The sequence below is a fragment of the Anas acuta genome, chromosome 2 (assembly GCF_963932015.1).
Source record: "Anas acuta chromosome 2, bAnaAcu1.1, whole genome shotgun sequence".
Taxonomy (NCBI): Eukaryota; Metazoa; Chordata; class Aves; order Anseriformes; family Anatidae; genus Anas; species Anas acuta.
The window spans coordinates 37,107,544-37,132,091 of NC_088980.1; the positions used below are offsets into that span (position 1 = coordinate 37,107,544).

At 40.9% G+C, this 24,548-nt stretch overlaps 1 long non-coding RNA gene across 4 annotated transcripts in view; it reads right to left on the reverse strand.

Moving 5' to 3' along the window:
* Positions 1–24,548, reverse strand: part of LOC137852512 (uncharacterized) — a 48,962-nt gene that overhangs the window by 16,864 nt on the left and 7,550 nt on the right. For 3 of the 4 annotated variants that reach the window (XR_011093898.1, XR_011093896.1, XR_011093895.1), the window contains exon 2: positions 13,941–14,075. This is a non-coding gene — a long non-coding RNA (uncharacterized lncRNA). Of the gene's footprint in view, positions 1–12,723; positions 12,883–13,940; positions 14,076–24,548 lie in introns of all 4 variants that reach the window. The other variant, XR_011093897.1, reaches the window with a different exon arrangement.

Here is a 24,548-nt window from a genome sequence, read left to right on the forward strand (position 1 = left end):
TTCTGCGAAGGCTTTTCCAAAAGTGCCTGGAAGAGCCTGGTATGTGAACGTGTATCCTTCTTACAGCCAACCAAGTTGTGCCAAGTGCATGTACACAGAGATCCTGCTTTGATATTCATAGCTTGAGGCAGCACCATCCCAGATGAGAATCTGGGAGCACCCCAGGAACGTAACCTGTCAGAGTACAGGGCACTGTCTTAATGCCAGTAGATACAAGGATGTAAGACTGCTCAACTTATCCCAAGACTGGAGTTACTTCTGTACTGTATGTGGCTCAAAGACAGTCTCGTCTCAAACATACTGAAATTCACAGCTATTGCCTGATCTTGCAAGCCTTATCTCCTTGAACTTTGGCTCTAATGGGATATATTCTACAGGTTGCTTGCCAGGTCAAAGACCATAGCTTTCCATATTTTGCCAGAAAAATAGTATTGAGTTTAATGTCAGCTTGTCTGGAAAGAGAGAACCCCTGTTTTGTGAGCTTAAACCCCAATCCACAATCAAGAACTTTTAATCTGCCAGTCCGTAGAACAAAAGCTTTCAGTTTATAGCATGAAAGCTGCGGGTCAGCACAACCCGCTTCCTTCTACCATGTTTTAAATGTGGCCACTTGTGCAGAAGAGCCTTCCAGGTATAGTATCTACTTGCCACAATTTATGGCCTAACACAACAAAAACTAAAATGACTGACTTCAGATTTCTGCGCTCATTACAAGCTGCAGCTCATCATCACGTTTATTTCTCCTTGGCTGTGCCTCCAGCAGTGATAAAGGTCTTTGGGTAAAAAAAGGTTTGTGGCATGAACTAGGGGCAATAACTGTTCAGACACCTCCATGAATTCTACCTTCAAGTCAACCCAAAGGCTGTCCTAGAACTATCCTGTGCTCTACCATGACTATATTCACCCTCCATCATACGCAGCATAACTTAACTGTATTTGTACTTAACCTAAGTGGAAAATCACAGAGATGCTCAGCCTCTCACAGAGAAGAAAATCCTAGAAGCCGTCTGGATTGGGGCCAGGGAACACAACCACAACCATCAACAAAGCAGAAGACTGCTTTGATGCAGAAGATGCAGTGGTCACAGCTGACAGTTGCCTGACACCTACCTGAAGGTAAAGCAGGTCTGCTAAAAGCAACCCACCCAGCCTCACCTGTGAGCATGCAATGAAATGGCCTCACAGACACGAGAGGACATTTTTCCATGTGAGGCTAGCCAAGCAATCCAACACAGCCTGCCCTACCCTCAGCCATAAGCAGATTTTGGGCTTCTCTGCCACAAAGTGGTGAGCTCTGCAATCTGCCAGATAACGACACCATATGTCACCACAGAGAGTTCTTAATCAAGAAGAGTTACTCAAACGTAGACAGAAATAAAGCTCAGTGACTGGTTCCATGCAGTTACCAATAATATCCTCAGCCTGTGAGCGTGGGTACAGGCTAACACCCACATACCTGCACCTAAAGCAACAGATATCATCCTCACCATACATCATTCCCCTTCTGCATCCTACTGATACCACTAATATAATTTTTGGCTTCAAGTAGTGCCTACCAATAGGACAACACAACCAACATCACTACGGGGACACCTACCTACTGGGTGACCTGCTAACCATTCCAACCAAGCATTTCACCCATCACCTTCCCATTTGATAGTAGGTTTTCTCTGGGTATGTGCAGTTCTGTGCATTTTGGTGAAGGATCACCAGGAACGTGTGTATGGACAGAGCTTGGCACGGTTAGCTCAAGGCAGCTAATTGAGCTCTGAGCAAACATTTTGTTATCTTGCATTGCACCACCGAATCCATACACTTAAGCTTGTTGGGCCCAGCACTCTTTATTTGGCATCTGAGCATAGATACAAGCTCTTTATCTGCCAACCCTTCACAGGCAAAGCATGAGGATTAAAAAATAAAAATAAATCTTATTGGTAAAACTGAGAAGCAGGGATGAAGCAGCACAGGGCAGAGACGAGAACAAGAGGCTGAGGGAAGCAGAAGTGTCATAAGCTGCTCCCCCCAAAGCTGACAAATTGTGTAATACACCCCCAGCTCCTAAATGTCAGCACTAACGAGTGGGCTTTCTTCTGCCTCTGTGCGTTTTCCATTTCTTTCCAGGGCAGAACTGAAGGCTACGTAGGCAGTAACGAGGGAATAAGTAGGCAAACCAAGTGACAGATATTTGTCAAAAATGGACATAAGTTTTCCACATTCTCTACAAGGATTTTAGTTGCTATAGAATCACAGAAACAGCATTTGACTATGAAGGCACAATAAACCACTAACTTTCCACTGTGCAAACTGGAAGGAGTTAAACAGGAGAACACAAGGTGAGAGCTAGAACCATAGCAGTTAGGAGCCTTTGAGACAGAAGAAAAATAGGTTTGAGCCCTCCTGTATGAACTTTCTGGGAAATAAAGTTAATGGAAAACTGCCATATCCAGACTCAACGTAGAGATTTAGTGATGGCCTGTGCCAGCACAGGATGATCTGTTAATTTACTGACTCCCCTCAACAACAAATACTTGGACTTCCTCTACCAAAGACATTTTACCCATGTTCAGGCCGAAATGCCTTATATCCCAACATGCCATAACCTTACTAGGTGTGCCAGGGAAATACCAGGGATGAACTTGGAATTCCAACTTGTCAGTACTAAAGCAAAGCCCAGGGGAGACACATTGTGTGATGTCTCCAAAGCATGTCAGAGAGATTAGCCTGGAACATAGCCTTAAGAAGACCACCTGCACTGACACTGATCCACCAAGGACAGGCCAAGGCATCCCAGGGCTGGGAGTCCCAAGCCATAGGAAAGGTCAGGCCTAGGCCTGGACAAATACCCTGTGCTAGGTGGCCATGGCCAATGGGACTCTGATAGTGCCACCAAGGCCTTGTCTTCTGCACAAGACCACAACAGCAAGCGGTGTCTGCAGGTGTTATTTCTTCATTATGATTACTTTTGTTTTTCTCCCCATGTTTTGGAATGGAAGCAAGTTTTAATTAAGAAAGAGAAACAATGCTGAGAAACAGGTCAGGCTTCTGGTCTTCTCTGTAGTGCGGGTGATGGCACAGCAAGGGTGTTTGCAACTTCGTTCTGCTCCAAGACACTTCCTACATAATTAGTCCTCTTGCCACTGTGAAGCTGTTCAATATATACCTTCCCTAGTGAGCAGTCTCAATCTGACCACAGCAGTCAAGTAGAAAATAGCACTTTGATCACTTACATTTTCCATCCTCAGCAGAGCAGATATTTTGTTTCCATTAGATTTTCCAAATACTTCTCTCCCAACCATGACAGACATGAGAGGACACTTAACTCATACCTTTCCTGAGTCTACCTCATTTCAAAGCCCAGTAATCTAGATTCTCCAGAAACTTTCACATCCTCTGGAATGTGGCAGGGAAGCATCAAATGATCATTTCTGCAATATCTGAGTTTGTGATACCAATAATGCAATGCTGGCCCCATATTCTCACTTGTAGTAGAGATGATTGACTTAGATGTAAGTACTTTAGCTCAATGGTTTTTCTTCCAGCTCAATTTATAGATTTGAGGCTGTACCCCCTCCTCCCCCTGCCAAAACACTCAATATATTTAAGTAGCAAGTAAGACAAGAAAACTGTTGGAAGAAGCTAAACCTGTGAGAGTTCCCTTTCTACTTTAAGCATATTGATAGGAGTATGAGAAAGGCAGAAGCTTCCCCCAAAATGCTTGGATAATAGAAAACCACGACAGGCTCTGGCCCTCATATGGCCCCAGGGAAAGGATGCATCTATATTTACTTCTAGAGGGCTCTGACCTCAGATAAGTGAGGATCACTCAGTGATAGAGTGAGCTCAGTCTCTTTCATGTCAGCCTTCCACCATCACTGTCCAGGATCAAGAAAAATACTGCACAACTGTGAAAAGATTAAAGTATTTTAGCTTGGCTTTGCACAGATTTATGGTCTTTGAGACACCTGCTTTAATCTGGATTTTAACTTCCTCTAATAGAATTTTTAAACTTGTTGAAATTACCCACACACACAAACACACAAAAATTCAGAGTGGACAAGTTGAAATTATTTATGCCCGTGGAAATATGTTGTAGGTAGGGCCAACCACTGAGTCTCTGCCATAAGCAGATGATGTGCAAAAGAAAAGAAACCCAACCATAACAGTGAGAATTTTGTTAACGTTGTTCTCCAAGAGCAATGTTAGTTAGTCCAAGCCATGCCAGTATGAAGACAACATTAGTTTATTAATAACATCTTATCTATATCTTAGTAGTTACGTTTTCCTTCATCATTTAGACTCTATGACAGATCTTCTGCTTGAGGAAAAAAATAAAATCAAAAACATTTTAATTATCCAAACCTATGCAAGCCAGAATTTTATTCTGAAGTGGATTAATAATTACCAGCTTATTTTTCAGCAAGTTAGAAGTTGGAGAACACTGTGTCACACCCCAAGGGCATCAGAAACTGAAGAGTTGGAGGGCAAAGAGACACAAAGAAAATTTGTTTGGAACCGCAGTGTCTGAAGTTAATAGCAGATAGTACAGTCAACACTACAGGGATTACAAAGCTCACATAGAAAAGTAATGAAATAATCACACTTTTTATTTTAATGCATCTAGTAAGGGAGAATCTCTCTCGACTGGACTAGCAAAGCTCCAAAAGAATACATTCACAAATGTAGTAGTAGCTAAGAGTTAACATCCTGTACTTGTTTGTATTGTTTGTTTGCAGTCTCACAGCACCTCACAACATGACCAGGTTTGCTTAACGGGAAATTGGGACACCGCTGATTTCAGCTTAATTCACATCCAGACACAGCAAGTTCTCGTTTTTATCTCCTGAGTCTCAGGGGAGCCATTGAACCAAAGAGGCACTTCTCTCAGAGGGAAAAAAAAAAAATCAATGGATTAGAGAGGTAGGAAGAGCTATAGTAGGCCAGAGCACAGCTCAGTGCCCTTCCTTGGGCGGTGACGAGTAAGAGATGCCGCAGTCAGACCATAAGCACACAGCAGTGCTCTGCCAGCATGCACTCCCTGCAATCAGGGGCTTCAAAACTTCTCAAACCAGAAGCGTGTGCTCATGTACCCTAGCTGGTAATGGCGTTTTCTTCTATGAATTTTTGAACCCCGGCAGCATTTTGGTTCCTACAGGGCTCTGCAGCAAAAGCTGCCAGAGCTTAAACTACAGATCATAGAAGAAAACGCCTCTGCCCGTTGTGAACTTTTAAGCCTTTTATTTCACTGGGCATCACATAACAGAAGTAGAGAGAGAAGAAAAGAGTGAATGTTCTGTCTATCCTTTACGCTACTTTTTGATAGATCTCTAGCATATAGCCCCCTCCAGGTCATTTCTTTCCTGTACTGAAGAGCTGAATCCACTTTGTCACGCCCAGAGAAGAAGTCTCTCTACCTTTGATCATCACTGCCTTCCTTCTTTGTGTATCTTCTGGTTACGCATTCTTTCTGAGTATGGAGGACTCATGATGTGAATGCACCATCAGCTCTTACAGTGGCACCATCGTGTTTTTACCATTTTCCTGCTCTTTTTCTAAGAACCAGCATCTGTTCATCACTTTGACCCTCCCTGGGTACTTAGCTGATACTTTCATATAACTGTCCAAAAAGGCTCCAAGATCTTTTGTGATCACTAATATCTACTTCACAGCCTATCATTGTATATGTGAATTTAAGGCTGTTCTCCAAAGCACACTACTTCTGTCAACATTGTCAGATGGCATTTTATCACTTAGATATAAGCTGAGATCTTCCTTCACCATTTGGAAGCTGTTTTTCCTCTGAAGCTTCATTTAATCATTCTCTATCCCCCTTCTCCAGGCCATCCATGAATAATTTGGGTAGTGCTGGCTCTAGCAGTGATCTCCTTCCCTATGAAAATTCATTACATCTTCCTACAGTTCCATTGAGAGGCAGTGTATAAAGAAAGGCATCTCATGCAGTTTGTTCATGGCATAGCCTGTATGTGCAGATGAGCGTGTGCTTCCCTTAAAGCCCAGATCACGTCTGTCAGCTTTGTACTGATGTCTTGGACACCACTGAGCATCCCAGATGGCACAAAGTGCCTATTTTTAGGCCAGTGAATCCAACCCTTTGTTTCCTGTTTCTTAAGTTACAAACTTGTAAGAACAATTAGTTGTTGCTCAGTTGCTTTGTTTCTTCTCAAGTGTTTAGCAAAAGCTGCTTTGGAAATGCAGACAGATTGTATCAGCTTTTCAAACATGCTAGTCACTACTCTAGAAAAATAAATCTAGTAAGTTTGCAAGGGGTGATAACCTTCTATAAAAGCAATGACTACTCTTTCCTATCATACCCTATTTATGTCTATTTTTTACTATACTTTACAGAGTGACCAAATAAATACCTGTATTGGGAAAACTAATCCCCAGAGCCTCATGAAAAGCCATTTTATATACTGAAACCACATTTACTACTTTTTAATCAGTCCAGTACCAAGGTAGTTATAAACTGAACAGTCCTACTTCTCCGCACTAAGTGGTGATGCAAAGACTAACCCAAGGGCTGGCTCAGCATAAAGCCATGAATTAATCTGTAATTCACACACCGTTATCAGCCCTTAGCAAAAGTGAAAGACATACATCTTATTCTTGGTCCCTGGCCTTTCTGTGTTTAAAAGCTATAGCCATACGAGCAACTCCTCCTACAGTAAACACAATTAAGAGTTGGCCAAAGAAATGTCTCTCTCCATGTGGTTTGTATCTAGTCCTTAAGCAAAACATGCTACAGTAGCAAATGGCTTTCTTGGCCAGCATTTGCACTGGGGCTATACTACTATTGCCACATCAGCAAAAGGCTCTCACTGCTCACTGATGTTTCTATGCCAGAAAAATTTTAAAGCGTAGGCTGGGACTGTGTTTCAGTACTTTCCCATGGCTGCCCCCAGGGCCACAGCAAAATCTCAGTTCTCCACAGCTCTGAGGCAGGGTGCCCAGTTTCAGCCTTTCTATTGTACCTTTCCCTCCACCTGTGCTTTCAAAGCAAACCTGCCGCAGCAGCTTAAACTGGTCTGCCACTCTGCACACACTGAACACATGCCACCAGCAAGCAGGCAAAAAAACAGTAGGATATGGATTTTCAATGGCGATACAAAGGTGGAAGTTTCTCAGGGGGGTTTTAATCCGTGAGTCATCATCTATTTAAATCAAAATTTTCCTGTGATATCAAAACAAAGAATTGTTTGAATGAATTGTCTTCTTCTGCATTAAGTAATCAAAAATAAGGTTAAAAATGTGTCTGAGTATACTATCATGTAAAACTGTTTCAGAGAAATTATTGGTTTTGTCCACAAGGGAATCCAGATGGAATTTACTCCTTTATAGGGATCTTATTTCTCTGTAACATCAGATACAAAAACGTCTCTATTCTCTCTTCTGAAGAGATTTATACATAACCACTCTTCTGGTAAGATACTTGAATCACATGGTAATATTTAGACAAGGTTGGTTTCTGGCTAAAACTAATGTGTTGCTGTAGATTACTCCCATCCTTAGCCAGTATCATATCACACAAATGCATTAGGACATTTTCCTGGACTATGATGTCTTCATACTGACTGGAACAACTACAGAATAAACAAATGGAAAGGCATTCCTCATGGCTGACCTGCAATTCAGAGTTCTCTCTAGAGTCCATGAGCTTTGTATTTTCAGTGCATGAAAATAAGCCCAAACATCAAAACTATACACAAACATTGAAGGAAGCGATAGCTGTATGGCTACCTACCTGAGAGGAGCACAGTGTGCACAACATTTACAGACACACAGGCATCAATACATCCCCCATTCACATCTGTACTTGTGTCAGGTCTAAGCATATTTTCAGCTTTCATCCTTCTTTGTCCTTTGCAAAAGGAAATCAAGCTGAAAGCCAAGCCATGCCGACCATTGGGAAGGCTTCTGTGGCCCACCTCTGCCTGCAAGGTCCATAGTCCGGGGACTAGTTTTGGACACTTCATGCCAGAACAACAAAACGCAAGAAAGATGGCACTACCAAACACCGCATGGGCTAACACAAAGCCTTACTCTGCTCCTTCAGATTTTCTCTGATTCTGGGATTAAGGTTATTTTTATGTTGCACAAAGCAACAAACAGCTTGGCTTGTGTGATGAGTAACAGAGACCAGACCTAATATTGACTATTGAGTGGAAAGACTTTGGAGTCAGACTGGTGAGAGGGCAAAAAAATTTACAAGATGCTCACACAGTCTGCTTTCAGGGGTACATACAACCTCCAAAGGGCATCCTGAGAGAGGCACCGAGCAGGCAGCCAACATCCAGTAACCAGCAGCTCCACAGAAGGCTGCACAGCAGCCTTCCTGGAGCATACAGTACTTCAGGTATTCTCCAAACAGGTGGCACAACTCTAATTCCCACTCAGGATTTCAAGACTAAGATAATAATTCTTCTCCATGGGAACACCATAGAAGTGTTGGGCTATCACGGCTGGAAGAAAGCGTTAAAGAGCATGGAATCAGAGCTAAGTGAGTGCAGGTATGGTTGTCAGGATGTTATGGTAGGATAAAAACAATGCACAAATGGCAATGACAAGCAAATACCTCCAGGGGAAGGGTTAAGGACAGGGTGAGAGATTCAAGCTAGGCAGATGCTTTAGCTCAAAAATTAAGAGGAAGACTGCAGATATTCCAGGGCCTATTTTAATATGCAGAGCCCAATTTAAGTTTCTATATAATGGATAGCAGTTTAAGTCTTTAAATATTATTATATGGCAATAAGCTTATCTTCTCAACCATTTCTCAAGGGATTCTTGCCACAAACTGCTGTGAAAGTGATGCACATTCTGTAACATTTTAATTGCAGAGTTTCTAAGCCAACAAGTAGAGCTCAATGCAAATGTGGATGTAAATACATGTTTAAATAAAAGGTCTAAAATACACTTGGAAGACATCGGCCTGAGTCAGAGAAACCAACCTGGAATCTACAGGCCCACTTTTTTTCTCCTGTGTATTTCTTGATGACTTGTGCTTGCTTGCACTTCATCTCCAAACAGATTAAATCATTGAACTTCAATTTTTATTTTTAGGAAATTCCAGTAAATATAAGATGGGAATTAAAATTTAACATCAATATCTGGCACTGAAAGGGACTATTTTTAAGGTACCTTAAAAACACTACATGTATAGGTTGATTCTAACAGTGTTTCTATGGATGTTAAATGCCATTGAATCCATAGATATCGCTTAGAAAATGAGATACTCAAAAAGGATTCAGGTACCAAATGCTTTTTGATTTCATTTAGTCCAATTTTGGTGGGCTTTTAAGTACTAAAACATTTTACGGGATCTGGGCCTGTGAATCCTTGCAAGACTATTGGAGGAGTTACTGTCAGGGACAAGATTAAGTCCCAGCTCTAGTCTCATCCTCAGTTTATTAGGTTTTCGCCTTTTTTTCAATTACATCAGAGTTAATAGAAATAGCACATGACCTTTCTGTGATAAGGCTCTTTATCACAGCAGCCTCCCAGGGAGTCAGCGTCTACTATGCAGAGCTAATAATAGACAACATTCCTGCAGGGTTGTAATTCATGAGACCATATGCACAAGTCACGCACCAAAACCTCATAAAGCACCAAATGAATCATGCTCTGAATAAAAACAAGCAAACTGCACCCATTGTAGAGTGAAGTGTTAAATATATGTTATCTGCATAACAGCTATATGCCTTACATCCAAAAAGAGCAAAATGGTAGAGGGTAAGCAATAGCCAAATGATTGTGCATAACGTCTTGGGCAATGAGGTCGATATTTTTGACTCTGTGGTAATTCCCTCTGCCTATTATGTATTTTATTGCTCCTGAAAGGATTGTTGACCAGGAACAGAGAAAGATATAAAAGACAATTGCAGAGATTACTCATATTATCACTCATATTTATACAACTCTCTTAAATCTGGAAAGAAGAAATAGAGAAAAGGAGAAAAAGATCACTTCACTTAAAACATCCTCAAAAATTAAAGCACCTCTTTCAGAAGGAGCATCCTTTTACATTCCTCCCCCGTACAATGCCATGCAGTTTATCACAATAAAGCCTACTGTATGAAATACATTTTTTCCTCAGCAATATGCCACAGTGAGATCTAGAACTGCTCATAATAGAAATCAAAACCTGCAGCCATATTTTGTAAACAACTTTGTTGCTTGCTGTGCATACGTATTTAGAAAGTGATGATTTAGCATTGCCCTTTAAATAGTCATTTTGGGCACTAACCTGCATTTTTGAGAAGGATAAGAAAGGCATCATGTTACACAGAAGAGACACCACGTTCTGATCTGGAAAGATGCTTTCCATTTCCTGGGTTTTATCTATTAAAACAGAGCTTTGCAACCTTGACATTCTTGACTGACGTCAAGGTGACTGCTATCATATCCTGTTCACAGGCATAACTACTAAAACTACTAAAAGGAAGTACCATAAGGAAGCCAGTCTATCATGCAGATGGCAGGAGGAGTTGGGAAAGGAAACAAATATTAGTATAAGCTATGGTCACATAAATAATAAAAGAAGAAAACACACCTTGCAGGTTATAGGCATATAAAAGCCTTTTACATTTGGCTTTTAGAATTCATGGTTTTCCCTATTTTCTTTATGCATACTGCAGTCTTATTTTGAGCTCATGATCATAGAGTCATAGAATGGTTTGGGTTGGAAGGGACCTTAAAGATCAACTGGTTTCAATGCCCTGCCATGGGCAAGGACACCTCCTGCTAGATCAGGTTGCTCAAAGCCCCATCCAGCCTGGCTTTGAACACTTCTGTGGATGGAGCATCCAGAGCTTCTCTTGGCAGCCCGTACCAGTGCTTCATTGCCCTCATTAGTAAAAAAAAAAAAAAAAAAAAAAAAAGTCATCCTTATAGCTAATCTAAACCTCCCCTCTTTCAGTTTAAAGACATTCCCCCTTGTCCTATCACTACACCCCCTGACAAAGAGCCCAGCTTTCCTGTAGGTCCTTCTTTAGGTACTGAAAGGCTGCTATAAGGTCCCCCCCAGGGCTTTCTCTTCTCAGCAATAATTTATAGGCAAAACTACTGTTGATTCAAGGAACAAAAGTTATTAAAAAGGCAACATCACAGTCTAATCTGCATTGAGAGTATATAGAGTAAAATCCTGGCCCTTCTGAAACACAGAAGTTTCATTGATTTCAGTGTGGCCTGGATTGCACCCATCAGCAAAAGGTATTTCTAACTGGTAAGACAAGGCAACCAGCATAAGAGCAGTTAACACCAAACTGTGGTTTGACAGAGGAATTTTATGTTCATGTAGTTTTGCTTTTGGAAAGGCTTGCAGTGAATGCATGTCAAATGCATGTCTAGAGTCAGGCTTCATGAACTTTTTTTTTTGTTACTATAGAGTTACACAGAATTTGATGTCCTTAGAGCCAGCTCTTTGTGATCTCCTGTCAAGTGACCGACTCCCTGGTCAACAAAACATCCAACTCTAGAGACGTCAATGGTTTTCTGACTTTGCTTTGCACAGAAACAAACAGTAACAGAATGAGATACTCCTTAGGGATTTCATCTTGCCAAGCTTTCTTCTTGTCTGTGTTTTGCACTCAAGTAAGCGTTGATGTCTGTGCATCTGCTAGTACCTCACCTTGCTTGTGACCTTTGGCTAGGAGTATTAGCAATTGTTCTGCTTGTAGTGACCTCATTTCTCAACGTTTTTAATTGCTTGTTTTTATCAAGTAGGAAACAAAAAAAATATTGACTCATATGCTGAAATGGATGCCCAAGTCCAGAGAAGCCTTTGGAAGGAATGGGTGTTTTCCTCCCATAAGACAGACTACATAATGTTCAGCATAGTCTTGTGCTAAGTAATGTTCCATCTCACTTCAAAAAGAGAAAAGTCCAGAGCCCCATCACCCTTTTCCGACAGCATGCATTTTATGGCTGTTCTGTTGCTGCTTCAGGTATTGTAAAATGCACCAGTTCAGTCAAGCGCTGCTTCAGCCTGCACGAAGACATGCAAAAAGCAACGCCTCTCATTGCTTTCCCTTCCCAACTCCCATCAGCCGTCATTCCAACTCTTCACAAACAGCATCCAGATGTTAATAAACAGGTCAGCCACTTGTTCAATGGCACCACCTTTTCCTATTTGACATTTCCTAGCACTTTTGTCCACCCTGTAATCTCTGTTGCTTGCTCATCTTTCCAGCTCACCAGAAAGTGACACTCAAGGGGAGTTTAAGTCAGAAGTCCTTCAGTCTGAACTGGAACAACATCAATTTGCCTCAAAACCAGGGATTTATATCCTACACTTAGATTTATGCTTGCTGGAGCTTCAATTATTTTTTTCTGGATGGGAATTTAATACAGAGCTTCACTGAGTGTTCCAGTTGGAGTTCAAAAGCAAACTTCTATTTTCAGAGTTCACAACAAAGAGGCTCAGTATTTATTTTATTTAGTATGCCTCATTCAGTAGAAAATAGGTCCCCAGCTCATGAGCTGCTCTTTGCAAATCAACCCAGACAGGGCTGACAAGTCATGGAAGTAGAGTATAAAAGCACCACTGAACACACTAGTTCCTCTATGGTTAAAAAAAAAGCCTTTTCTTAAATTTATGAGCATGCTGATCTTGACTAGAGGAAGTGTTTTAACAGGTATATGGGGAATATGTGAATATTACATGTGCTTTCTGTAGTTCCCATAATTGTGTGTATAGTGTCAGTTACTTACAACTTGAATTCAACACACTCCAGAAGCTTGCAGATTACTTTAGGCAGACCTCTTAGAAGTTAAGGATAAAAGCAAGGGCATCGTCTCTGGGTTTAGTTCTGTTAGGACTGCAGAGTCCCAGTCCCTATTGACTGAAGTACTTGAAATGACTGGTACAACCTAGAGGAGAATGAATGAGGTTACTTCTTCCATTGCCCTGACAACAATGAAAGTGGTAAGAATTATTGAAAAAAAAAAAAATTAGTCATCTACTTCCAGAGTCTTGGTACTGAGGCTGAAGCACACGGAATGCAGCAATGGATTACTTTCTGAAAAAGGATTCCTACAGGGAACCTGAAAGGCTCCAGGTTTTTAAAGAGGTCAGCAAACTTCAGTTTTGTATGAAGCATCAAATATATTTTAATGAAGCCCCTGCATTGCCCACAGAAGTGCTCAGTGCTGCCCAGGGTCCCTCCAGGCATCTGCTCATTTCAAGAACTACCACAGAGCATACTATCACTGGCTGCTGTCCATCCTGAGATGGTCTGTTTTCCTACTCAGGTGCATTCAAATTGGTTCAGGATTACCAAAGGAGTCAACAGCCCACGTAATGGCCTACATGACAGCAGAGTCAGAACAAATTCAGCCAGAGCAAAGTCCATCAAGAAAAAAAAAGAATTGGTTCACCTTTCTAGTTTTAATTCTCCAAAGACTTCACAAATGAAACTGAGGAAGTTTTAAAGGAAAGGGAATGAACATAGAAAATGGGAATTATTGCAAATACCTTTTAGAGTCTATCAATTTTTTTCTCCCCCCTTATCTAGACAAAACTTCAGAAACATGAAATGAAACCAACTCATATGTGGCAGATCCTCTGTTATGACAAGCTAAAAAAAGGCAGTTGTGATGTGTGCATGATTAGTGGAAAGGTCTCCATTATTTTGGTCTAAATAATCTGCGGTTTACAGCTGCATATTTTTTCCAAGGAAATCATTGCTATAAAGTGATCGCTGACTGTACACAGCAAAGGACCAGATGCTATTGGGTTACGCTTCCCTGGACAGGCAGCACTAGAGTTAGAACAACATTTCCTCAATAAAAAAAGCAACAAGTTGAAAACAACTTCAGGCTCTAACAGTGCAGTCACTGCTTATATTCCTATGCCCATTTGTGAAACTGTTTACTTTTTTCCTTCCCAGGAGCAATATTTCAAATCATTGACTACCCTTCTCACTTACAGTCTGAGAATTGTTTTTTTCAGGTCTTAACAGAAAAGAACAGGACTTCACAGAGCTTGATTCCATTCCTCTCCAATTGCAACATCTTCTGCAAACTCCATCATTAATACCTAAGAAATGCCTCCAAAGGAACCCCTACAAGGAAGAGTGTTGAGAGATTATTAGCCATGTCTGCAAAAACATTCAGGAAAAAGCTTCAGGTTTTATTTCTGATGAGAGTAAACACTGAGCTTTTTCCTGAAAAATGTGTATCAGACCCACAGAGACTGAACAAGGTCTATGAGATGCTCCCTACACCTGTAGAGCCATGCAAGGCCTGACTATAAACCTACCTGCCTCAGGACTTCTCAGCAGTACAGGCAAAATTGTATTTCACCTCCAGGAATAAGGAGCTCAAATCCGAGGTTAAGCTGTTCTTACTGTGGGAAGGATGAAAGAAGAAGGGGCACAGCTGTGCATAACCAGAGAAAAAGACCTGTGAACCTTTGAAATCTATCTGCCAAGGGGAAAATTGGTAGTCCTTAACTCAGTCACACCTCAGACACCCTATTGCCCTTCCCTCAGCACAAGTAGCCTGGCTTCTGAAAGGTCGCAAGCAAGCAAGCTAGGATTATAGCCCTCTTCCTCCACCAGGTAACTTCAGTATTCAAAAGGAAAGATCCTGAATACATTTTTGATGTGTTTATCTAGTTTCCAGCCATTACAGAAAACCTTGTTGTTTTGTTAACTTAGATACACTTGCGATCCTTTACAACATTAGTATTATATCACAGTTTGAGAACTTTCCATATGCTGGACTTTCCTCAGGGACAAAATAAAAGCAGGCTCAAGGAGTGTTCTTCACATCACTTGCAACTGCAATGGATCAGCTTATTCTGCTGCAGCATCAGAAAGCCCATTTTGGGGCAAGGTGTAGGGGGAATACTAAATTAAGACAAACTCAGTAGCAAAGTGTTTATATAATCAGTTGTTGTGGTGACTCAACATATGCTACTTTCCAATATAACACGTAACAGTAGCTCAGACCTGGCATCTTCTTGTGTGGGGTGGAAGGAGAGTAAGAGCTCTGTGGCATGGAGAGCTTCTATCAGAGTGCTCCACAACAGCCTGGCCACTCAATTGCTAGAGCTATTTTTAAAGACCCAGCAAATCTGGCACAACTTCAGGATCACAGCCACACTAGAACTAACTGGTGCCAAAAGCTACATAAGAATTTGGTACAGAAACCCCACAAACCCTAGAAATTCAACATTCATTTCATAAAATTCCACCACCTGGAATGAATTCAACTAGAAAGTCAAGTAACTTAGATAGGATACAATATATTTGGGAAGAACACACACACACGATTTGATCAATTTGATTTAGCTTAGTTACCGAAATACACTTCTCCCAGGAATTTTCAAGCCAATACAGTCAGAAAAAAAGGATAGAAGACTGCTTCTTCACAAGGTAGCTTCTAGGTAACTTCTTCACAAAAGTTACTCTTCTTACACACAGTAGGCCTGATGCTGAGATATCAGTTCTATTACATGTTCAAAAACAATATAAAACACTCTTCCAGATCTGTAGAGGTAACACTTGGTATAACCTCTGCAGCTGCACTTTGACTCCCCTTTCAACCCATCTTAATGCTATTTCTTTTGCTCCACACTGAGCACTGGATGGATCTTATGGGAGAAGTATTTTCCACCAGCAAGAAAAGTCACTTCTCAATAAATCACCAGTTAACCTGCTGAGTTCTGCATATGAAATTGTTAATCCACTTCTTTTCCCATTCTCTATTATCTATTTTGTGTAAATGATTCATGAGGTGTGTTTTTTTTATACACATGAGTATGCAGTAATTCTACAAAGGATTATATAAAATATTTATGTGGTTTAGATAAAATACACCTGCCGTGTGAACAGATTACCTATCAAGCCTTGCCTCAGTTGGACTGAATTTCTTTATTTTGGCTCTGTTTTTGTAAAGTTCCCCAAACTTTCTTGCTCTTTCAAGCCACATAGTCTTCTAACCAAGGAACTTAAGAAACTAGCATCAATGACATCTGCCCAAAGCTTTTGTATTTGCTGATTTTACCTTTCTAGATACCTGTAGATCAGAACTCCTGATCTGGCCAGAGGCAGATGTCATAGGTATGCCTAATTCATTGTGCTAATGGTTTTAGAGAGGATTATGCTCACAGTAAAAAGCATGCAAAAGAAGAAAGGTTTCTCTCGCTTGCACTGAAAAAAAAAACAAAACAGCACTCAAGAAAAATTGATGTCTTCTCTTTCTAAAAAGGCCATCATTAAATAAACAAATTATGTCAGAGTACATGCATAAGGATACCACAACACAATGACACGAATAACTGAGTTTTGCCAAACCCAAGTTTCATCTCCACGTATCAGTGTTCCCAAAGGGGAATAACTGTGCGGTTATCATTCCATTGAGCTGATGCACTGCTTTGGCTCCTTCTGCAGTGAACTAGAAGCCTCACCAACTGAAAACAGTTTTGTTCATAATAAAAAGAGATCATTTTCTTTCTCCAGTTTATATCAGAATGAAGAACCTCCATGAGCCAAGGGCTTATCACTACTTCTTGGTGATCTAATCTGTTAGGAGCAATTACTTCAATATCCTTTTGTTATTATCTGAATCAGTGAAACAAACCTCTTACCCTCCAATATTTCATGTTTCCAACAAAGAAAAATCTTATATGCATCTCTGCATTAAAACAAGTATCCTGGAAGCATGGTATCAGATGTGATCATTTTCTTTTGCACTGTAACACCTGGTGGTTTAACGATTCAAAAGAAGCATTCTATGATGAATAATTACATAATTTTCAATATTAAGTAAATGTAAAAAAAAACTGTTTTTGCATTATAACTGGAGAAAGCCATTTTAGCAAGTGACCTGCAATTTATCAGGAGCTGGGGAAGTGGCTACTACACTAGTTCTTTGTCTTAGGAAATGGAAGGATAAGAGACAAAAACCAGCTTTGAATAATCAATATATTCCCTACTGATGGTTGCACATGGCCACAAGCACACCAATTCCACTGAGAGCAGCAGGAAGTAGAGTGAAATGATGATGAGCAAGTTGCAGCCCAGCAATGCACAGCCCTCTCCTGCCTGGCAGGCTGCATGGTTTATTCTGGTGGCAGGCAGGGCTGCATGGTGCAGTCAGCCCACAGATGCCCTGCACCACCATTACTTCCTATACACACTAGTAAACCCCATGCCATCAGAAGAGAGAGACTTCAGCCAGGTCTCACGCCAGAAATCTTCACAGACCCATTACAGACCACTTGATCTGGATGGTCATCCTCTTTGTGGATAACACATCCAGCAGGATGAAAGAACAAACCCCTCTAGGCATGAGCCGCCTGCTCTTAAGTTTTAAGCTTATAAACATCCTCTACATACTAACTCTGGGAAAGGTTTTTGGAACATCAATCCACAGTTGGGGTGGAAGAAGTACAGATGAGTCACACTTTTTATTGGTTGCATAAACTTTCATTTCTATTCAACTGTTTTCTGAAAATGCATTTTGTTCTTTTTCTGCTTGATGTTGATTTGGCATCGGTTTTGTCTGCACCAGAATAACAGTGGTTGCTATTTTTATGGCAAGATGTTTTCACATCTTTGTTTACAAAAAACTCACCCCATTTTCACAGCATTAATCAGCCTCATCTATCAAGATTCCATAACTGACAAATTTTGGCTTCTCTATGGTTACACTTAGGCATATATTTTTTTCCGTTAAATGTAATATTCATCCTGCCTCTCAGCTGGATTTTACCGATCATATACACCACCTAAATCCTTGTAACCAAAGTCAGAATCCAACCCAGATGGTTAACTCAAGAAAAAGAACAAGTGTGCCATGATGGTATTCATCGTGCCAAAGCCAGCATTGTTGGAACATACTGACATACTAGATATGGGGGTAGAGGATCCGTAAGTAGGTGAAGATTTTCTACTTCGTCATGCTTTGATGGCACTCAGCATATATGCTGCGATGAAGGCCCCCCAGCCTACCTGATGCCTTCCAATGGGTACGCTTTATCCTGCATTCTTTATCCTAATACTCTTTAAACACCAAATACCCACAGAGCACCAGAGAAACAGCAGGACTATTGCTGTCCTTCATATAAACCAGGCATCCAGCTTACCTCAGTATCTATCAGAAATGGGGACCAAGTACTTCTGCATACTTGTAAGCTGATTTTAAACTTCAGAGGCAAATAACTTGGAATTCCATGCAATCTGGGTATTTTAATTCCTCGCCTGCCTGACGCTCTTGGTGCACTCCTATCATTTTTTCCAGTAGTAAGCCCTTAGGCCTCCACTAACTATGCTGGAATTTGTGGGTGGTATTTTGACTCTCAACTATTTAATGGTATTTAGGTTTCCCAAAACAGCTGGAAATAAGAATCAGATGAAAGAATAAATAAATATCTCATCTTGCATACTACAAACCTGCTAATGCTTCTAGAGGGAGTCACAACAGTTTACATTGAAGCAAAGCCTATTAGTCCTCTCCATGCATGATTGACTGGGGCCACTGGTTATATTGAGGGATGGGAAAGGATGGAAAACCAGTGGGCTCCCGGTGTTATCACAGGGGCTAACCAGAATGGGAACCAGCCTCCTTTGCTCTAAGCCTAGCCATTACAGCCCATTCCCCCTCTTGTTCCCTCTAACCAGTATCAGCCATGTCTCGCCACCCAAGAATGAAACTGCCGACAAATAGGTTACATTCTAACAAAGGAATCCACATTTTTTCCACCATCTCAACTTTCCTATTTTAGAAGGTTGGTTTTGGCTTCCTCCCATGCCTTCCCAGCAATACATATCCCTCTTTCCCCCCCCTCCCATTTCTTTGAATGTATTTCAACAGATGCTCATGCAATCCTTTTCCCCTTACCTCTTGCACATCCACCTCTTTGTACTTGTTCTTCTCATTATAGTTCCTACACTTTTTCTAAAACAGGTTACCGTAAACTAAGTAATAAACAGCATCACCTTAAATGCAAAGGCAACATTTAATGAGCTAAGTGGACAGGAGGCAAACTCCAAGGAGACCTAATTGCTGTTGCACAGCCCACACTGAGGAATGTCTCCAAATACTCATGAATAAACAAGATACACGGGAGCAAGGGCATTCAGTCACAAAGATGGATGAAGTAACAGTTTCTTCTCAACTGCTTGGCATTTAATATATCAGTGAGATGGCAGCAAGCCTGGGCTTCAGTACAACCAGAGCCTGCAAGGATAACAGTTTTTATCTGTGCATTGTGGGTGCCACAATTTTGCCTTGTCAAACAGTAGTGTGGGAACATTTGCAGCATTTTGCCTCCAGAGTGAAAGCAGCAAATAATTATGTCAGAGGCATTCCAAGGCTTCACTAATAAATATTATGATATGAGTTTATAATTGTTCTTGTTTCTCTAAGTGGACACCAGTTAGCCTTGCGCTTTGCTGACAAAGCCTTTCCAGTCTGCACAAAATGGGGTCTTTGAATGTGCTTGTTGCACTGAAGTAATAGAGCTCAACGTATTCAAACATACCTCATGAGTCACAGCAGCTGAGTAAAAGGTAGAAACCAAGCCCTGGCATTTTGTTCTTACGGTTATAAATACAAAGAAAAAAAGTTGTGAGATTTAAAGGCAGTAAGGAACTTACTACCTTGCCTTAACCCTTGAGAAATTTTCTTCTCTGAATGCATTAAAAAAAAAAAATGCATTCAATTCACTCAATATGAGTAGTGCAGTTTTTTATGTCAAGCTACCATATAAGTCAGATAGCTTCAGCCACCTACCTGTACCTTAGCTGCCTTTCTGACTTCCAGCCATAATTTTTTCTTTTATTGCAGTAACAGCTTCCTCCCTCTCACCCCCCCAATTCTTGTGAACTTCGATTTTTGCTTTGGATATATTTCCAATGAGATTTTCCATCCTTCTTCCCCTGGAGCTCCTATTACAGGGAATGAAAGGGAAGGAAGAATATGAGAGGAAGAACAGCAGAAGAAAATCTGAATGTCTTTTCGCTGAGCCAAGAAAGGAGGGGAACTATTTCCAGTTATATTCCCCTCCTGCAAGCTCAGTCACTCTGCAGGAGAGGAGACAGTAGCTGGCTGGAGGCAGCAAAAGGCTTACCATGAGCAGCTGCTGTAGGAGAGACCTGGCAGTATCCCAGAGGTCAGAAAGGTTTCCTTTCTGGAAACCTTCCGGATTTCCATATCAGGATCTGATGTAAAGCTCATTTCTTTCTCCCACTTTGCTGCTTACAGTGTTATCCTCACTCCACTCTATGTTCGGCTTTGTCAAAGTGTTTTTCTCAGTTGATTCTCCAGAGTTGTCCACCTGTGATAATACTTCAATACCACTCCTGCAATTCATTCTTCATCAGCATTAGTCGCTCTCCCTTCTTTTATTCCAAGGAAAGTGAATGAGATACAGGCTCATCACAAACAGCAGCTTTTCACTGATTGAACAGATCTTTGGCAAAGTGAAGTTGAGCACAAGCTTGGTAGGATAAGAACTTCTTATGAAGACTGGACATTGAGAAGAAGCCAAGACAGGCTCAGGACAGGAATACCACCAGATACATGTACATAAAACAGGAGAACTTTCCCCAGAGAACAGGGCCTGCTTCTTGACACCACCACACTGAGCAGCGTGCTGTGTGTCCTGCAGAGAATCACAGAACCATTTAGGTTGGAAAAGACCTCTAAGATCATCAAGCCTAACTGTTACCCTAGGTAGCACTGCCAAGTCTACCACTAAACCACATCCCTAAGCACCACATCTGCATGTCTTCTGAATACCCCCAGGGATGGTGACTCAAGCACTTCCCTGGGCAGCCTGTTCCAATGCTTTGCAACCCTTTCAGTGAAGAAATTTTTCCTGCAATAGCAGCAGACTTTCCTACAGTCACCACTCCCAATTTTGCTTGCTTTCATAGGCGCTCTCTACCCCAGGGACTGCTGGTTGTCTCTTGTCAGATACTCTTCCCAACCCAGCAGACAGATGGTCAGACAAAACATAAATCACTTTTTACCCAGAGGCAGCAAGTCTTGCCCTTTCATAAGTCAAGCAGCTGAGCACTGCTATCAGGTCACTACAGCAGCAAGCAGTGCCCGGTCACCCACCCCAAAGCTCAGCAAATCCAGACCTCTGCCCCCTCTGTCCCACAGGGCACCTCCTCACAACCACGGCTGCCTGCAAGGAGGCTCAATTCCATCATTTCATAAAGCAGGCTGTCAAAGACGATTCTCTGGGCATTTAGCCTACATTTTTCATGTTTACACTACTTTATGCATATAAATAAGCTATATGTATACATTAGCTATTCTACATTTTAACTGCCAAGTATTTCTGAGTGAATATTAAAGAGCTGCTAATAACATGGCAAGGCTAATTAGACATTGAGCATGTTGCTATGTAGATGGCATTTTAAGAGGAACTACAGCTGCTGTGACAGGATTTTATTTATGTGCAAGAAAACACCCTCTTAAAATAATCAGAGATATTATTCTAAAAACTACAATCTCAAATTATTTCAGCTGTCAAAATAATAAGAATTTCATGGGAGCAAAGCAAGCCGTTTAACAACTGTGTAAGAAACTCCAGTTCATAGGAAGAGATGAGGCTTGCTTCTCTTGTATCCTAGATGGTTGTGACAACAACACTATCTATTTATGATGGATTTAGATAAAATAATCTCATCTTAAATAGAATAAAAAGATATACACGTTAATGAAAGAACAGATGAAAAAAGTGTCAGCAGGTATGCTACATCTCTGAGTTATCAAATAGAGATATCAAATATCTTCTAAGAGTTCAGTAAATAGCTGCTCTGAATGCTTACAACAAATAGAGACAGTCAATTTAAACAAAGGCTGAAGCAGCAGGCAAACCATACTGCACCGGCCCAGCTGGAGCTCCTACTAAGTGTCCTCTATCATCAGCCAAAGTATTATTTTCCTATTCTTGATTTACATGGTAGATCAAAGTCTGAAATATGCCTTCCCATACAAAGGGTGATTGCCAGCTCTTAATGTGGCACAGTAAAGTTCCATTTCTATCCAAACCATTGTTCTTTAGGGATTTTTTTCTTAATTACAGTTCCTATAAGCACTCAAAATATGAAAATAAACATAACTTAGCATAGCTTTTAGTTGTTCTCAAACACCACAAATCATACTTCTCACTGCAGTTGTATAGACTGTCATTTCATATCGTGCCTTCTGATAGCTGTGCAAACGGCAATGAATTTACACAAGTGCTTGGAAATTAGGCAACTCAGCTGATAAGATAAATACCCAGTTGAGTGTCTCCAAGTAACATAAATTCACATAGAAAGAAATTGTTAGTAAAATGAAGCATCAGAAGCAGATACAACTATGCACAGAGGAGTCAGAACTGATAAACGGCAGAGTGGTTACATTAAAAAGGAGAAAACTCATAATTTAAAGTCATGTTGGTTCTGCAGTAGAAAGCTCAATCAAGTCTTTGCAGCTACCGCAGTTGCATACAGAAGGGCATACATGGGTCCCACAACCTCACAGCATCACTGCGGCATTCTGAACTCTGAATGATTTTAAGAACTGGAACGTATCCAAACAGGCTGAGGTACAGCACTCCCAACTCATGCAGAATTGCCCTTGAAATAATGAAGAAGTTGGCACAACACCTTTGAGCAAAAGCAGACTTCCGTAGCAGGATGAAGCACTGAACCATTTAGACCAGCAGGAATAGAGATTAGATGCAGCTAATGATGATGTTTGACATAAACAGGATCAAGCAGGTTATCCCCTTGCATTTCAACAGCTTTCTCTCTTCCAGACAATCTGTAACCCCTGTGATGTAATAGGAAAACATTTCTCCTGTCTGGAGGTTTCCCTTTATTATTTTTTTAAATACTAAGGTCTAAAGATCTACTGCAGGGTTATTTTAACAAATTGTCTCCCATGGGTCAAACCTATCTATTTAAAATTATGCATCTAAAACTAGATCAGTTAACAACTGTCACATTCCTGAAGGCATCAAAACATAAGGAAAATTTTGCCATGGATTTAAAACAAGAAGAACACCAAGACTGAAGGTCAATAAGCAAAATTGACTAAGTAATTGCCCTGCATAATAACACTGGCATGGGCTCTACATCCCAAGACAGTGTTTGTAAGTTTGAGGTTTTCACTGTTAAGTTCATTAACTACTCTAGGAAGTAGACAACATAGTGGCCAGAGATAGCTTCTTGCATTCAAAGGATAGCACCTTTTGCTAAAGAAAGCTACCATCTTCCAGGAGGAATAACTATCTGAGAGCAGCTACTGGAATATCCCTAAGAGGACAGCAAGGATGTCCTCTTCCACAGAGGAAAGAGGACAGCAAGTGTGGTGCTCTGGATGAGCTGAAACCCTGTGGAAGGGTAGAATGCTCTAGTGACAATTTAATATTGAATATTTTTCTCAAACCTACAGAGAATTAGACAGACTTAAACCTGAACTATAGTCACTCTTTCTAATCCTCTCCCACTCCATACTTGGTTGAGAAACTTGAAGATTCCCCAGTCTGAAACAGGAAACTTCACCTAAGAAGCAAACAAAATCCATGGTACAGCACATGGGAGCACAGAGGAGCCAGACTTGAGTATTCTCAACTCTTTCAAAGCCTGCATAAGAAACAAGGCTAAGAACTGTATGCCCAAAGAGGCAAACATCTCTCAGACTTGGGTAGGAACCAGATAGACTAATTGATCTAAAAAGATTAGAGAGTTTGGGTGTCCCCAAGCTTAGGCAAGTCCCTAGCAAGTATAGAAGACTGTGCCTTTAAGACCTAGCTGATGCTCTAAATCAAGTCTTTCATTACAGTCAGAGAGAATCAGTCAAAGCTTAGACCAGGACTGAACCAGAATTATTTTGGACTTAGGTCTTGGTCTTAATTATCAAAAAAGCAGATCTTAATTATTTTGGACTTAGAAGTCTTCGAAACTTGGCAAGATTTCTTGCAACAACAGACCTGCTGAGGTAAACGAGCCTGTCTTCACTTCAAGAACAACATGGGCAAAGACTTGCTTATATTTTGATGTGGGGATAAAAAGTACTGTTCTTACAGCTTCGTGCAAAACATTACAAAACTGTACAGTGTAAGAACCATTTTCATTAGAACTGTAAATACACAAAATAAAGCCCTGGGTCTAATCAGGTCCTACAAGACCTCTCAGGGTCTGGGAATGATTCTGTATGTACCCATGACAAGACCCAAGCAGTCAAAGAGCATTTCAGAGAGATGGTGATAGTCTTCTGCTCTAGGAAGAGCACCATTAGAATTCAAGCATTTATTCAAGGCAGGAAAAAAAAAAAAAGACTGAGATGAGCTTGGCACAAGCAGAAGACAAAGGTATATTTTGCCTGGCGGATGAGCCTGTAATGATGCCCAGAACATGATTTGGCTGGAACCTTAGAGTTCCCAGGTAGAAACCAGTTCTCACGTCTACTGAAATCAACAGAAACACTTCCAGAGATTCACCTAGGTGAGATTTGGACTGAACCCTTACTGAACACAAGTAGGGAAACAAATGAAGCAATATGGTGATTGCTTTCAGGGA